We start from the raw sequence: 16181 nt of genomic DNA on the forward strand, positions 1-16181 counted from the left end.
TTCCTAGCCAGACATAGTGGAAAAGCTTTTTGCCGAGGTGTAGACTACATAAGACGCGAAAGACGAAGGTAGGATGCTCTCCGGAGGTAAGAGCCGCTGCCGGGCGTCTTTCGGCAGAAGCCGCGCTAAGGAGAGCCCTGTGAGCGGCACAATCGTCTTTGCGCGAAGAAGCCGCTTCTTGGGCTCCGGCAGCCGGCGAGAGCGGCAGCTTCGGGAAGGTGAAGAAGCAAGCTGTACAACACTGGGATTGTGTGCGCACCTTGCCAACTGATAGAAAACAGTACCTTTGCACTCTCCTGACTTTTCCAATCACAGGAACATTCGATTGGAAGCTGTTTTGGACAACTTTTCTTTTCTTCCTGCCAAACACTTGGCAGACATCCGTGCAACTTCTAGAACACGATGGGAGATGTTTTCTGTGCTGGCACAGTTTTTCCTAGCCAGACATAGTGGAAAAGCTTTTTGCCGAGGTGTAGACTACAAAAGACGCGAAAGACGAAGGTAGGATGCTCTCCGGAGGTAAGAGCCGCTGCCGGGCGTCTTTCGGCAGAAGCCGCGCTAAGGAGAGCACTGTGAGCGGCACAATCGTCTTTGCGCGAAGAAGCCGCTTCTTGGGCTCCGGCAGCCGGCGAGAGCGGCAGCTTCGGGAAGGTGAAGAAGCAAGCTGTACAACACTGGGATTGTGTGCGCACCTTGCCAACTGATAGAAAACAGTACCTTTGCACTCTCCTGACTTTTCCAATCACAGGAACATTCGATTGGAAGCTGTTTTGGACAACTTTTCTTTTCTTCCTGCCAAACACTTGGCAGACATCCGTGCAACTTCTAGAACACGATGGGAGATGTTTTCTGTGCTGGCACAGTTTTTCCTAGCCAGACATAGTGGAAAAGCTTTTTGCCGAGGTGTAGACTACATAAGACGCGAAAGACGAAGGTAGGATGCTCTCCGGAGGTAAGAGCCGCTGCCGGGCGTCTTTCGGCAGAAGCCGCGCTAAGGAGAGCCCTGTGAGCGGCACAATCGTCTTTGCGCGAAGAAGCCGCTTCTTGGGCTCCGGGAGCCGGCGAGAGCGGCAGCTTCGGGAAGGTGAAGAAGCAAGCTGTACAACACTGGGATTGTGTGCGCACCTTGCCAACTGATAGAAAACAGTACCTTTGCACTCTCCTGACTTTTCCAATCACAGGAACATTCGATTGGAAGCTGTTTTGGACAACTTTTCTTTTCTTCCTGCCAAACACTTGGCAGACATCCGTGCAACTTCTAGAACACGATGGGAGATGTTTTCTGTGCTGGCACAGTTTTTCCTAGCCAGACATAGTGGAAAAGCGTTTTGCTAAGATGTAGACTACAAAAGACGCGAAAGACGAAGGTAGGATGCTCTCCGGAGGTAAGAGCCGCTGCCGGGCGTCTTTCGGCAGAAGCCGCGCTAAGGAGAGCACTGTGAGCGGCACAATCGTCTTTGCGCGAAGAAGCCGCTTCTTGGGCTCCGGCAGCCGGCGAGAGCGGCAGCTTCGGGAAGGTGAAGAAGCAAGCTGTACAACACTGGGATTGTGTGCGCACCTTGCCAACTGATAGAAAACAGTACCTTTGCACTCTCCTGACTTTTCCAATCACATGAACATTCGATTGGAAGCTGTTTTGGACAACTTTTCTTTTCTTCCTGCCAAACACTTGGCAGACATCCGTGCAACTTCTAGAACACGATGGGAGATGTTTTCTGTGCTGGCACAGTTTTTCCTAGCCAGACATAGTGGAAAAGCGTTTTGCCGAGGTGTAGATGAGAAGAGGAGCTAAAGACGAAGGTAGGATGCTCTCCGGAGGTAAGAGCCGCTGCCGGGCGTCTTTCGGCAGAAGCCGCGCTAAGGAGAGCACTGTGAGCGGCACAATCGTCTTTGCGCGAAGAAGCCGCTTCTTGGGCTCCGGGAGCCGGCGAGAGCGGCAGCTTCGGGAAGGTGAAGAAGCAAGCTGTACAACACTGGGATTGTGTGCGCACCTTGCCAACTGATAGAAAACAGTACCTTTGCACTCTCCTGACTTTTTCAATCACAGGAACATTCGATTGGAAGCTGTTTTGGACAACTTTTCTTTTCTTCCTGCCAAACACTTGGCAGACATCCGTGCAACTTCTAGAACACGATGGGAGATGTTTTCTGTGCTGGCACAGTTTTTCCTAGCCAGACATAGTGGAAAAGCTTTTTGCCGAGGTGTAGATGAGAAGAGGAGCTAAAGAGTGGATGTTAGCAAATGACACCCATCTTCAAAAAAGGCAATTAAGAGGACTCGCCATAGTACAAACCAGCCAGCCTCTTTTTTATCCCCAGGAAGTTGATGAAGCAGCTCTTCCTGGAAATCCTTGCCAGGCACATGACAGATGACCAAATAATGTAGTTAGCATGATTTTTCAGGGGAATTTCATGCTGAACATCACTTTAAACTCCTCTGATGAATCAACTTGACTGGTAGATGAAGGGAATATTATCTGCCTGGGCTTCAGGGAGGTTTTTGACATACCTCTACATGGCATCACACATACATATGGAAGCAATAGTGCAAAGGGGAGGGAATCAGTGTCTTTTCAGTGATGCTGAGGGAAAAGACAAGAGGCAGTGGGCACACACTGAAATACAGGAGATTGCCTTTGAACATCAGTAAATGTTTCTTTACTGTCAGGGTGACTGAACCACGGCACAGACTGCCCAGAAAGATTGTGGAGCCTGGATCTTTGAAGACATTAAAAGTACACCCAGATAGAATCCTGGGCAAGAGGCTCTAGGTATCCTGGTTTAGGCAGGGGGGTTGGGCCTGGTTAGCCCCACCAACCCCTTCCACTCTCTTTCATTCTGTGCTAGTGAATTCTCTTCAAGATGCATTTCAAAGCGCTGGCATGACAAAGTTCTGTGCAGACAGAGATCCAAATGGACATGGCATCTAAGTTCCTTAAGCAGTGTTCAAGAAGAATGTAAAACTCTGGCACAAGTGTCTCTTCCCTAACTGAATCCCTTTCATGGGAAAATTCCCAGCTCTAGAAAGATCTTCTGATACGCATGCTTAAGACTGACACTGGCTGAGCAAATTTCTCCCTATGTATATCTAAGACCAGTTAGGATCTTCACCCAAAGTGCAGTCAACATAGTCACAGAATGCCTATTGTTAAGAAGTGACAGCTTCCATCAGAATGGCAGCTATTGGTCCACAAAATGGATTAATGGATGGGAATTATCTACGTGGGTTAAAAACAAAAATAAAGAGTTGGTCTTTATTTATCAATTTCATGGCAATATTGATAAGGGAAGAAAAAGATCTAAGTCCTTGACTTTCTGGACTCGAGGAAAGATTTTAAAAATTCCTTGTAAAAATGTATGATCACAATCAGACTATTGAAACCATTTTAGTTGGGAACAAAGTTCCAAAATTGTCTAGATAGTGGCAAAGAAGCCAAGAAAATAGGAAAGAAACAAAAAGAGAGCAAAAGAGTCAGCTTCAGTGTACAAGCTCGTTCTAGAAGTAGTCTGCTGGGAAAAGGAACCCCCAGCTAAATTTCCAATGTATTCCTGCGCTTGATTCAGTAACTGGTCAATGTAAAAACCAATCCTTTTGTACAACTTCTTCCAGCAACAAAAACTCCAACAGGTTGACACTACCATCATGCCTGTTCCAGACATATTTAAAAGAGAAATGATGATTTTCTTGAAAACCTACTTACATAAAAGTTGCAAGATGGTGGAGGGATTCCCACATCCTCCTTCCTCCATCTGGCTTGAAAGTATATTTGATAAAATATGCAACAAAGCACATGATTTATAAGGGAGAGTCAAATGGATGATTTGGGAATCGATCTCTTGTTGATAGTAAACTTCATATCCACTCGGTGTGACCTTTTTAAAACAAAATGTGGAGCTGAGGCATGAATCTGCCACAACAATTGTAAAGCAAACATACACACTCCCCTTCATATGCCCCCCCCTCCACACACACCTAGGCACACACAGAGATCAGCATAGCAGATCATGAACACCTTGGAAAAGACTGAAATGCTAAATGCCTCTCTTGATGGGCAAAAGAGCTGGTGCAGTAATTCAAATGCCTGGTACAAAAATTCTGTTTAATATTTAGCTCCTATTTAAAACACAGCTTTTCATTTCATTCTATTTACAGAATATTTTCATTTCATTTGTTTCTTTAAAATTACTTAGTTCTCACCTGTTGTATGTCTAGGAATATTTTCTTCCAAAAATAGAAAAAAATAGATGATATCTTTTCAGCAGAAAACATTGGTTGATACAATTTTAAACCATCATGATATGGAAGAATTCTTCTGTCCCTCTCGAAGGTGGAAGAAGCATTTGGATCACAGATCATCTACAATGAAATACTTGACATGTTTAAGATGCTTTCAATCAATTTTGATCGTCAATTGCTTATTTGTTGTAAACAGTAATTTTTCAGTGAAGGGAAAGCGTGTGTGGTATATCTACATGATATGTTCAAAGGCAGTTCCTACTAATGGCCAGGCTGAATTCCAGTAAATAATGTCCCGAATGATATTTTGCCGCCTTCTTTGGCACTTCATGAAATCTTACCCCGATGAAGTGCTGAAACAAAGAGATTTTCTCTTAGAGAGTGTCTCATGTTGTAACCTATCCCATGGATTTTATGCTGTAATTCTTATCTCTTTTAAAATTTACTATCTTCTGTACAGTTTTCATGAAACTTTCTGTTACAGTAGTGAATAGCACAGATAAATGTCATTTTGTACAACTTTGAATTTACCCCAAGAGCTGAGAGAAAACTTGATCCTATACTTCAATCCGAGTTTCTTCTATAGTCCAACTTTGTTTCTCTACCATCAAGCTTCTCCTTTGTTGCTGCTCCAAGCCCCATCCAAGGCGACCTTGAATACTTTCAGGGATGGGACACCCACAACTTCTCTGGGCAACCTGTTCCAGTGTTCCAGCACTCCCACAGTAAAAAAGGCCTTCCTTTCATCTAATATGTGTAGGAAATCATAAATCTAGGCATAGAAGCTTGGAGTGCAAATTTGAAATTCTTTGGATTTGAAGCACATTTTATATGAATACTGACTTACAGATGACTAAAAGATGTTGATGGGCATTTGAGCTGACAAGTTTTGAAAAAGTGCACGGAAATTAAAATTGAAACCACTAAAATTAAAAACTCCTTGCCATTTTCTTTTTCCTCTCCTATTCAAAATTGCATATGTCAGATATCAGTGCTTCATGCAAACCTCTCAGATGCTCTCAGAGAAAAAGCTTTTCTTTCAGACTAAGTTGCGGTTGACGTAGAACACTAGCAGGAGTGAAAGATTTTCTGGGCATCGGGGCAGCCCGTTCTCCTTGGATTTGTGTGCAGAATGCATTTTATCCAAACTGGAAAATAGATCCCAGCTCTGTTCTATTCATCATTCTTACTTCATCAGGCCAGAAGATTCTGTGAAAAGTAGCCTGTGGACCTTGAAGACAGCGCATGTGAACCAGATGAGAGGTGATAGAGAAGTTGAGGGAGAGAAGAAAGAGCATGAGGCTGAAACCAGAAAGTATTTCTCCACGTGATCATGGAAGATTGCAGGAGCCACTTGGTACTATCAAACCAGCCCAACTTGGCACTGGTGCCACCTTGGGTCTGGGAGCCATGTTGCATATCGTGCATTTTAAGGAGCCAGCTGGCCACACCCAGCCATATGCCCCCAAACACAAACCAAGGCCCTTTTCTCTGGCAAACAAAACTCAGCTGCCCTGCTTCTGGATGGCAGATTGCAGGAACCACTTGGTACTATCAAACCAGCCCAACTTGGCACTGGTGCCACCATGGGTCTGGTCACCATCCTGCCTATCGTAGCTTTTCAGGAGCCAGCCGGTCACTCTCAGCCATAGGCCCCCAAACACAAACCTCGGCCCGTTTCCCTGGCAAACAAAAGTAAGCTGCCCCGCTTCTGGATGGCAGATTGCAGGAGCTACTTAGTACTATCAAATCAGCCCGACTTGGCACAGGTGCCACCTTGGATCTGGGAACCATCCTGTGTATCGTGGATTTTCAGGGGCCAGCCAGCCACTCTCAGCCATATGCCCCCAAAAACAAACCACGGACCTTTTCTCTGGCAAACAAAACTCAACTGCCCCTCTTCTGGATGGCAAATTTTAGGACGCACTTTGTACTACGAAAACCGCCCGACGTGGCACTGGTGCCACCTTGTGTCAGGGAACCATCCTGCATATCGAGCTATTTAAGGAGCCAGCCGGCCAGGCCCAGCCATATACCCCCAAAAACAAACCACGGACCATTTCTCATGGAAACAAAAATCCGCTGCCCCGCGTCTGGATGGCAGATTGCAGGAGCCACTTGGGACTATCAAACCAGCCCGACTTGGCACTGGTGCCACCTTGGGTCTGGGAACCATCCTGCGTATGGTGGATTCTAAGGAGCCAGCCGGCCACTCCCAGCCACAGGCCCCCAACAAAAACCACGGCCCTTTTTTCTGGCAAACAAAACTTAGCTGCCTCACTTCTGGATGGCAGATTGCAGGAGCCACTTGGTGTAATCAAACCAGCCCGACTTGGCACTGGTGCCACCTTGGGTCTGGGAACCATCCTGCGTATCGTGGATTCTAAGGAGCCAGCCGGCCACGCCCAGCCACAGGCCCCAAACAAAATCAACGGCGCTGTTCCCTGGAAAACAAAACACGCCTGCCAACTTTTTGATGGAGTTTGCAGGAGCCACTTGGTACTATCAAACCAGCCCGACTTGGCACTGGTGCCACCTTGGGTCTGGGAAACATCCTGCGTATCGTGGATTCTTAGGAGCCAGCCGGCCACTCCTAGCCACAGGCCCCCAAACAAAAACCTAGGCTTATTTCTCTGGCAAACAAAAGTAAGCTGCCCCGCTTCTGGATGGCAGATTGCAGGAGCCACTTGGTACTATCAAACCAGCCCAACTTGGCACTGGTGCCACCTTGGGTCTGGGAACCATCCAGCCTATCGTGGATTTTAAGGAGCCAGCCGGCTACTCCCAGCCACAGGCCCCCAACAAAAACCACGGCCCTTTTTTCTGGCAAACAAAACTTAGCTGCCTCACTTCTGGATGGCAGATTGTAGGAGCCACTTGGTGTAATCAAACCAGCCCGACTTGGCACTGGTGCCACCTTGGGTCTGGGAACCATCCTGCGTATCGTGGATTCTAAGGAGCCAGCCGGCCACTCCCAGCCACAGGTCCCCAAACAAAATCAACGGCGCTGTTCCCTGGAAAACAAAACACGTCTGCCAACATTTTGATGGAGTTTGCAGGAGCCACTTGGTACTATCAAACCAGCCCGACTTGGCACTGGTGCCACATTGGGTCTGGGAAACATCCTGCGTATCGTGGATTCTTAGGAGCCAGCCGGCCACTCCTAGCCATAGGCCCCCAGACAAAAACCTAGGCCTATTTCTCTGGCAAACAAAAGTAAGCTGCCCCGCTTCTGGATGGCAGATTGCAGGAGACACTTGGGACTATCAATCCAGCCCGACTTGGCACTGGTGCCACCTCTGATCTGGGAACCATGCTGTGTATCGTGGATATTCAGGGGCCACCCGGCCACTCTCAGCCATATGTCCCCAAACAGAAACCTCGGCCCGTTTCTCTGGCAAACAAAACTCAACTGCCCCTCTTCTGGATGGCAAATTGCAGGATGAACTTGATACTAAAACCGCAGGCCGACTTGGTAGTGGTGACACCTTGGGCCTGGGAACCATCATGCGTATCGAGCATTTTAAGGAGCCAGCCGGCCACTCCAAGCAATATGCCCCCAAAAACAATCCACGGAATTTTTCTCTGGCAAACAAAAATCAGCTGCCCCGCTTCTGGATGGCAGATTGCAGGAGCCACTTTGCACCATCAAACCAGCCCGACTTGGCACTGGTGCCACCTTGCATCTGGGAACCATGCTGCCTAGCGTGGATTTTCAGGAGCCAGCCGGCCACTCTCAGCCATAGGCCCCCATACAAAACCCACGGCCCATTTCCCTGGCAAACAAAATTAAGCTGCCCCGCTTCTGGATGGCAGATTGCAGGACGCACTTGGTAGTATCAAACCAGCCCAACTTGGCACTGGTGGCACCTCTTGTCTGGTAACCATGCTGCGTATCGTGGGTTCAAAGGAGCGAGCCGGCCACTCCCAGCCACAAGCCCCCAAATACAAACAACGGCGCTTTTCCCTGGAAAACAAAACTCGCCTGCCAACTTTTTGATGGCAGATTGCAGGAGCCACTTGGTACTATCAAACCAGCCCAACTTGGCACTGGTGCCACCATGGGTCTGGTCACCATCCTGCCTATTGTAGCTTTCCAGGAGCCAGCCGGTCACTCCCAGCCATAGGTCCCAAGTCACAAACCTCGGCCCGTTTCCCTGGCAAACAAAAGTAAGCTGCCCCGCTTCTGGATGGCAGATTGCAGGAGCCACTTGGTACTATCAAACCAGCCCAACTTGGCACTGGTGCCACCTCTGGTCTGGGAACCATGCTGCGTAACACAGATTCTAAGGCGCCAGTCGGCCACTCCCAGCCACAAGCCCCCAAACACAAACATCTGCGCTATTCTCTGGCAAACAAAACTCCACTGCCCCTCTCCTGGATGGCAAATTGCAGGACGCACTTGGTACTATAAAAACAGCCCGACTTGGCACTGGTGCCACCTTGGGTCTGGGAACCATCCTGCGTATCGATCTTTTTAATGAGACAGCCGGCCACTCCCAGCCATATGCCCCCAAACACAACCCACGGCCCTTTTCTCTGGCAAACAAAACTCAACTGCACCGCTTCTGGATGGCAGATTGCAGGAGCCACTTGGTACTATCAAACCAGCCCGACTTGGCACTGGTGCCACCTTGGGTCTGGGAACCATCCTGCGTATTGTGGGTTGTCAGGAGCCAGCCGAACACTCTCGGCCACAGACCCCAATCAAAAACAACGGCCCGTTTCACAGGCAAACAAAACTCAGCTGCCCCGCTTCTGGATGGGAGATTGCAGGAGGCACTTGACACTGTGAAACCAGCCCCACTTGGCACTGGTGCCACCTTGGGTCTGGGAACCATGCTGCGTATCATGGATGTTCAAGAGCCAGCCGGCCACTCCCAGCCACAGGCCCCCAAACACAAACCACAGCCTTTTTCTCTGGCAAACAAAATTCAGCTGCCCCGCTTCTGGATGGCAGATTGCAGGAGCCACTTGGGACTATCACACCAGCACAACATGGCACTGCTGCCACCTTGGATCTGGGAACCATCCTTCCTATCGTGGATTTTCAGGGGCCAGCTGGTCACTCTCAGCCATAGGCCCCAAACACAAACCACGGCCCTTTTCTCTGGAAAACAAAACTCAACTGCCCCTCTTCTGGATGGCAGATTGCAGGAGCCACTGGGTACTATGAAACCAGCCCTACTTGGCACTGGTGCCACCTTGGGTCTGGGAACCATGCTGCGTATCATGGATTTTCAGGAGCCAGCCGTCCACTGCCAGCCACAGGCCCCGAAACACAAACAACAGCCTTTTTCTCTGGCAAACAAAATTCAGCTGCCCCGCTTCTGGATGGCAGATTGCAGGAACCACTTGGTACTAACAAACCAGCCCGACTTGGCACTGGTGCCACCTTGGGTCTGGGAACCATCCTGCGTATCGTGGATTCTAAGGAGCCAGCTGGCCACTCCCAGCCACAGGCCCCAAAACACACACAACGGCGCTTTTCCCTGGAAAACAAAACTCGCCTGCCAAACATTTGATGGCAGATTGCAGGAGCCACTTGGTACTATCAAACCAGCGCAACTTGGCACTGGTGCCACCATGGGTCTGGTCACCATCCTGCCTATCGTAGCTTTTCAGGTGCCAGCCAGCCACCCCCAGCCAGAGGCCCCTAGACAAATATTTCGGCCCGTTTCCCTGGCAAACAAAAGTAAGCTTCCCCGCTTCTGGATGGCAGATTGCAGGAGCCACTTTGCACCATCAAACCAGCCCAACTTGGCACTGGTGCCACCTCTGGTCTGGGAACCATCCTGCGTATCGTGGGTTCTAAGGAGCCAGCTGGCCACTCCCAGCCACAGGCCCCCAAACACAAACAACGGCGCTTTTCCCTGGAAAACAAAACTCGCCTGCCATCTTTTTGATGGCAGATTGCCGGAGCCACTTGGTACTATCAAAGCAGCCCAACTTGGCACTGGTGCCACCATGGGTCTGGTCACCATCCTGCCTATCGTAGCTTTTCAGGAGCCAGCCGGTCACTCGCAGCCATAGGCCCCCAAACACAAACCTCGGCCCTTTTCCCTGGCAAACAAAAGTAAGCTGCCCCGCTTCTGCATGGCAGATTGCAGGAGCTATTTAGTACTATCAAACCAGCCCGACTTGGCACTGGTGACACCTCTGGTCTGGGAACCATCCTGCCTATCGTGGATTTTCAGGGGCCAGCCGGCCACTCTCAGCCATATGCCCCCAAAAACAAACCACGGCCCTTTTCTCTGGCAAACAAAACTCAACTGCCCCTCTTCTGGATGGCAAATTTTAGGACGCACTTTGTACTACGAAAACCGCCCGACGTGGCACTGGTGCCACCTTGTGTCAGGGAAGCATCCTGCATATCGAGCTTTTTAAGGAGCCAGCCGGCCACGCCCAGCCATATACCCCCAAAAACAAACCACGGATCATTTCTCATGGAAACAAAAATCCGCTGCCCCGCGTCTGGATGGCAGATTGCAGGAGCCACTTTGCACCATCAAACCAGCCCGACTTGGCACTGGTGCCACCTTGGGTCTGGGAACAATCCTGCATATCGTGGATTCTAAGGAGCCAGCCGGCCACTCCCAGCCACAGGCCCCCAAACACAAACAACGGCGCTTTTCCCTGGAAAACAAAACTCGCCTGCCAGCTTTTTGATGGCAGATTGCAGGAGCCACTTGGTACTATCAAATCATCCCAACTTGGCACTGGTGCCACTATGGGTCTGGGAACCATCCTGCCTATTGTAGCATTTCAGGAGCCAGCCGGTCACTCTCAGCCATAGGCCCCCAGACAAAAACCTCGGACCGTTTCCCTGGCAAACAAAATTAAGCTGCCCCGATTCTGGATGGCAGATTGCAGGAGCCACTTGGTAGTGTCAAACCAGCCCGACTTGGCACTGGTGCCACCTTGGGTCTGGGAACCATCCTGCGTATCGTGGATTCTAAGCAGCCACCCGGCCACTGTGAGCCACAGGCGCCCAAACACAAACAACGGCGCTGTTCCCTGGAAAACAAAACTCGCCTGCCAACATTTTGATGGCAGATTGCAGGAGCCACTTGGTGCTATCAAACCAGCCCAACTTGGCACTGGTGCCACCATGGGTCTGGTCACCATCCTGCCTATCGTAGCTTTTCAGGAGCCAGCCGGTCACTCCCAGCCATAGACCCCCAGACACAAACCTCGGCCCGTTTCCCTGGAAAACAAAAGTAAGCTGCCCCGATTCTGGATGGCAGATTGCAGGAGCCACTTGGTACTATCAAATCAGCCCAACTTGGCACTGGTGCCACCATGGGTCTGGTAAACATCCTGCCTATCGTAGCTTTTCAGGAGCCAGACGGTCACTCCCTGCCATAGGCCCCCAGACAAAAACCTCGGCCCGTTTCCCTGGCAAACAAAAGTAAACTGCCCCGCTTTTGGATGGCAGATTGCAGGATGCATTTGGTACTATCAAACCAGCCCGACTTGGCCCTCGTGCCACCTTGGCTCTGGGAACCATGCTGCGTAACGTAGATTCTACGAGGACAGGCGGCCACTCCCAGCCACAGGCCTCTAAACAAAAACAACGGCGCTTTTCCCTGGAAAACAAAACTCGCCTGCCAACTTTTTGATGGCAGATTGCAGGAGCCACTTGGTACTATCAAACCAGCCCAACTTGGTACTGGTTCCACTTTGGGTCTGGTCACCATCCTGCCTATCGTAGCTTTTCAGGAGCCAGCCGGTCACTCCCAGCCATAGGCCCCCAGACAAATATCTCGGCCCGTTTCCCTGGCAAACAAAAGTAAGCTGCCCCGCTTCTGGATGGCAGATTGCAGGAGCCACATGGTACTATCAAACCAGGCCAACATGGCACTGGTGCCACCTTGGCTCTGGGAACCATCCTGCCTATCGTGGATTTTCAGGGGCCAGCCGGCCACTCTCAGCCATATGCCCCCAAACACATACCACGGCCCTTTGCTCTGGCAAACAAAACTCAACTGCCCCTCTTCTGGATGGCAAATTGCAGGACGCACTTGGTACTACGAAAACAGCCCGACTTGGCAGTGATGCCACCTTGGGTCAGGGAACAATCCTGCGTATCGTTCTTTTTAAGGAGCCAGCCGGCCACGTCCAGCCATATACCCCCAAAAAAAAACCACGGAACTTTTCTCCAGCAAACAAAAATCCGCTGCCGCGCGTCTGAATGGCAGATTTCAGGAGCTATTTAGTATTATCAAACCAGCCCGACTTGGCACTGGTGCCACCATGAGTCTGGTAACCATCCTGCCTATCGTAGCTTTTCAGTAGCCAGCCGGTCACTCCCAGCCATAGGCCCCCAGACAAATACATCGGCCCGTTTCCCTGGGAAACAAAAGTAAGCTGTCCCGCTTCTGGATGGCAGATTGCAGGAGCCACTTGGTATTATCAAACCAGCCCAACTTGGCACTGGTGCCACTTTGGCTCTGGGAACCATCCTGCGTATCCTGGGTTCAAAGGAGGCAGCCGGCCACTCCCAGCCACAGGCCTCTAAACAAGAACAACGGCGCTTTTCCCTGGAAAACAAAACTCGCCTGACAACTTTTTGATGGCAGATTGCAGGAGCCACTTGGTACTATCAAACCAGCCCAACTTGGCACTGGTGCCACCATGGGTCTGGTCACCATCCTGCCTATCGTAGCTTTTCAGGCGCCAGCCGCTCACTCCCAGCCATAGGCCCCCAGACAAATATCTCGGCCCGTTTCCCTGGCAAACAAAAGTAAGCAGCCCCGCTTCAGGATGGCAGATTGCAGGAGCCACATGGTACTATCAAACCAGGCCAACATGGCACTGGTGCCACCTTGGTTCTGGGAACCATCCTGCCTATCGTGGATTTTCAGGGGCCAGCCGGCCACTCTCAACCATATGCCCCCAAAAATACACCACGGCCCTTTTCTCTGGCAAACAAAACTCAACTGCCCCTCTTCTGGATGGCAAATTGCAGGACGCACTTGGTACTACGAAAACAGCCCGACTTGGCACTGATGCCACCTTGGGTCAGGGAACAATCCTGCGTATCGAGCTTTTTAAGGAGCCAGCCGGCCACGTCCAGCCATATACCCCCAAAAAAAACCCACGGAACTTTTCTCCAGCAAACAAAAATCCGCTGCCCCGCGTCTGGATGGCAGATTGCAGGAGCTATTTAGTATTATCAAACCAGCCCGACTTGGCACTGGTGCCACCATGAGTCTGGTAGCCATCCTGCCTATCGTAGCTTTTCAGTAGCCAGCCAGTCACTCCCAGCCATAGGCCCCCAGACAAATACCTCGGCCCGTTTCCCTGGGAAACAAAATTAAGCTGTCCCGCTTCTGGATGGCAGATTGCAGGAGCCACTTGGTACTATCAAACCAGCCCAACTTGGCACTGACGCCACCTTGGCTCTGGGAACCATCCTGCGTATCCTGGGTTCAAAGGAGGCAGCCGGCCACTCCCAGCCACAGGCCCCCAAACACAAACAACGGCGCTTTTCCCTGGAAAACAAAACTGGCCTGCCAACTTTTTGATGGCAGATTGCAGGAGCCACTTGGTACTATCAAACCAGCCCAACTTGGCACTGGTGCCACCATGGGTCTGGTCACCATCCTGCCTATCGTAGCTTTTCAGGCGCCAGCCGGTGCTCCCAGCCATTGGCCCCCAGTCACAAACCTCGGCCCGTTTCCCTGGCAAACAAAAGTAAGCTACCCCGCTTCTGGATGGCAGATTGCAGGAGCCACTTTGCACCATCAAACCAGCCCGACTTGGCACTGGTGCCACCTCTGGTCTGGGAACCATCCTGCGTATCGTGGATTCTAAGGAGCCAGCTGGCCACTCCCAGCCACAGGCCCCCAAACAAAAACAACGGCGCTTTTCCCTGGAAAACAAAACTCACCTGCCAACTTTTTGATGGCAAATTGCAGGAGCCACTTGGTACTATCAAACCAGCCCAACTTGGCACTGGTGCCACCATGGGTCTGGTCACCATCCTGCCTATCGTAGCTTTTCAGGAGCCAGCTGGTCACTCCCAGCCATAGGCCCCCAGACACAAAGCTCTGCCCGTTTCCCTGGCAAACAAAAGTAAGCTACCCCGCTTCTGGATGGCAGATTGCAGGAGTCACTTTGCACCATCAAACCAGCCCGACTTGGCACTGGTGCCACCTCTGGTCTGGGACCCATCCTGCGTATCGTGGATTCTAAGGAGACAGCTGGCCACTCCCAGCCACAGGCCCCCAAACACAAACAACGGCGATTTTCCCAGGAGTACAAAACTCGCTTGCCAAGTTTTTGATGGCAGATTGCAGGAGCCACTTGGTACTATTAAACCACCCCAACTTGGCAACAAGTGCTTCCTGCAATCTGCCATCCAGAAGCGGGGCAGCTTACTTTTCTTTGCCAGGGAAACGGACCGTTGTTTGTGTTTGGAGGCGTATGGCTGGGAGTGGCCGACTGGCTCCTTAAAATCCACGATACGCAGGATGGTTCCCAGACCAGAGGTGGCACCAGTGCCAAGTCGGGCTGGTTTGATAGTAACAAGGGGCTCCTGCAATCTGCCATCCAGAAGCGGGGGTGCTTACTTTTGTTTGCCAGGGAAACGGGCCGAGCTTTGTGTCTCGGGGCCTATGGCAGGGAGCGACCGGCTTGCTCCTGAAAAGCTACGATAGGCAGGATGGTGACCAGACCCATGGTGGCACCAGTGCCAAGTTGGGCTGGTTTGATAGTACCAAGTGGCTCCTGCAATCTGCCATCAAAAAGTTGGCAGGCGAGTTTTGTTTTCCAGGGAAAAGCGCCATTGTTTGTGTTTGGGGGCCTGTGGTTGGGAGTGCCCGGCTGGCTCCTTAGAAACCACGATACGCAGCATGGTTACCAGACAAGAGGTGCCACCAGTGCCAAGTTGGGCTGGTTTGATACTACCAAGTGGTTCCTGCAATCTGCCATCCAGAAGCGGGGCAGCTTACTTTTGTTTGCCACGGAAACGGGCCGTTGTTTGTGTTTGGGGGCCTGTGGCTGGGAGTGGCCGACTGGCTCCTTAGAATCCACGATACGCAGGATGGGTCCCAGACCAGAGGTGGCACGAGTGCCAAGTCGGGCTGGTTTGATAGTACCAAGTGGCTCCTGCAATCTGCCATCCAGAAGCGGGGCAGCTTACTTTTGTTTGCCAGGGAAACGGGCCGAGGTTTGTGACTGGGGACCTATGGCTGGGAGTGACCGGCTGGCTCCTGAAAAGTTACGATAGGCAGGATGGTGACCAGACCCATGGTGGCACCAGTGCCAAGTTGGGCTGGTTTGATAGTACCAAGTGGCTCCTGTAATCTGCCATCAAATAGTTGGTAGGCGAGTTTTGTTTTCCAGGGAAATGCGCCGTTGTTTGTGTTTGGGGGCCTGTGGTAGGGAGTGGCCGGCTGGCTAATTAGAATCCACGATACGCAGGATGGTTCCCAGACCAGAGGTGGCACCAGTGCCAAGACGGGCTAGTTTGATGGTGCAAAATGGCTCCTGCAATCTGCCATCCAGAAGCGGGGTAGCTTACTTTTGTTTGCCAAGGAAACGGGCCGAGCTTTTTGTCTGGGGGCCTGTGGCTGGGAGTGACCGGCTGGCTCCTGAAAAGCTACGATAGGCAGGATGGTGACCAGACCCATGGTGGCACCAGTGCCAAGTTGGGCTGATTTGATAAAACCAAGTGGCTCCTGCAATCTGCCATCAAAAAGTTGGCAGGAGAGTTTTGTTTTCCAGGGAAAAGCGCCGTTGTTTGTGTTTGGGGGCCTGTGGCTGGGAGTGGCCGGCTGGCTCCTTAGAATCCGCGATACGCAGCATGGTATCCAGACCCAAGGTGGCACCAGTGCCAAGTATTGCTGGTTTGATAGTACCAAGTGGTTCCTGCAATCTGCCATCCAGAAGCAGGGCAGCTTACTTTTGTTTGCCAGGGAAACGGGCCGAGATTTGT

The sequence above is a fragment of the Melospiza melodia genome, chromosome 5, assembly GCF_035770615.1.
Source record: "Melospiza melodia melodia isolate bMelMel2 chromosome 5, bMelMel2.pri, whole genome shotgun sequence".
Lineage (NCBI taxonomy): Eukaryota > Metazoa > Chordata > Aves > Passeriformes > Passerellidae > Melospiza > Melospiza melodia.